Source organism: Microtus ochrogaster, chromosome 1 (assembly GCF_000317375.1).
Source record: "Microtus ochrogaster isolate Prairie Vole_2 chromosome 1, MicOch1.0, whole genome shotgun sequence".
NCBI classification, from domain to species: Eukaryota; Metazoa; Chordata; class Mammalia; order Rodentia; family Cricetidae; genus Microtus; species Microtus ochrogaster.
Genome location: NC_022009.1, coordinates 41,324,336 through 41,325,842, shown reverse-complemented (window position 1 = coordinate 41,325,842; position 1,507 = coordinate 41,324,336). Strand labels below are relative to the sequence as shown.

At 47.5% G+C, this 1,507-nt stretch overlaps 1 protein-coding gene across 2 annotated transcripts in view; it reads right to left on the bottom strand.

Moving 5' to 3' along the window:
* The window catches only part of Vrk1 (VRK serine/threonine kinase 1), a 93,666-nt gene that overhangs the window by 86,871 nt on the left and 5,288 nt on the right, over nt 1-1,507 (bottom strand). The gene's annotated exons all lie outside the window — the stretch shown is intronic.

Sequence of the window (1,507 nt, the reverse complement as noted above, 5' to 3'; positions counted from 1 at the left end):
TGGTCTCGAACTCACAGAGATCCGCCTGCCTCTGCCTCCCGAGTGCTGGGATTAAAGGCGTGCGCCACCGTAGCCCGGCTCCCAACTAGTATTTAATCATCTTAGGGTTTCTATTGCTGTGAAGAAACACCATGACCACAGCAAGTCTTATAAAGGAAGACATTTAATCGGGGTGACTCGCTTACAGTTTCAGGGGTTCGGTCCATAATTATCATGGTGGGGGAATGGCAGCATGGAGGCAGACATGGTGCTGGCTACATCTTGATCAAAAGGCAACAGGAAGTGTCTGTGACACTGAGTGACGCTTAATCAAAAGAGACTTCAAGCTTGCCCACACAGTGACACACCTTCAACAAGGCCACACCCACTCCAACAAGGCCACACCTCCCAATAGTGCCACTCCCCATGAGCCAATGGGGGTCAATTACATTCAAACTACCATATTAATAAATCTTGCTTCAAATTTGGATTAAAAATTGTGGTTGTGTTCTTGTTCTCACCCGGTAAGATTAACACCACCCTGCAGAGTTTACTGTTCCAAGTCCTTACAGATGTGGTTTACACCTTCTGATATGGGAAAATGTAAGGAAGTCAGAGCTGCTATGGATCCAGCGGACGTCCACAGCGCCAGCCAATACCTGCTAGCCCAGCCTGTCAATGATGTCGAAGTTACTTAACTTCCCATGTTAAGTCCCTTTGTCCCTAAAATATCTACCATGGTTTCTACCTCCCACGGTCAACTTTGTTACAGGGGAGAAACTGGCCCCACAAATGCAATCTCTCGCCAATTACTTTGTCAATTTTAGTTATGTTATTTAATTAACTAACATAAACTTTGGTTTATTTATTGTGTGAGTTTGAGTGCATGCCACGGGGCACATGTGGGGGTCAGAGGACAGTTCGCAGGAGCCAGTTCTCTCCTTCCATCATGGGGGCTCTGGGCTAAAACTCAAATTCTCAGACTTGGCAACAAGAGCCCTTATTCACTGAGCCGCACCACCTGCCCTCTCTCATCAGTTCGGAGATGCATGCTCATCATATAACCTCTGATATCGGGACAGCTCTTGTAATCTGTGCCTGTTGGAGTCAACAATGGTCGTATTTCTCTATTAAGGAGCACATAATAAAGTTGGATATTACACAGGATGAAGACGTAGACCTAATGAGATGCTCAGGTGCCCTCGAGTTTGTCATCCTCCCAGGAAATCCCCTCCAGGGCATTTCTACTCTTCATTCTCGTCACCATGCTATGCCACAGATCTTACATGCCCCAAGTCTTCGCAGGTGGACCTTCCTTCCTGCTTCATGCTTTTGTGAAAGCAAAGACAAACCTCTCTGGAGAGAGAGAAACCGAATGCTGATGGGAGCCAGTGTGGGTTTGTGAATAAGAAAGGGCCCAGGGCCGGGCTGTGGTGGCGCATGCCTTTAATCCCAGCACTCAGGAGGCAGAGGCTGATCTACAAGAGCTGGTTCTAGAACAGGCTCCAAAGCTACAGAGAAACCCTGT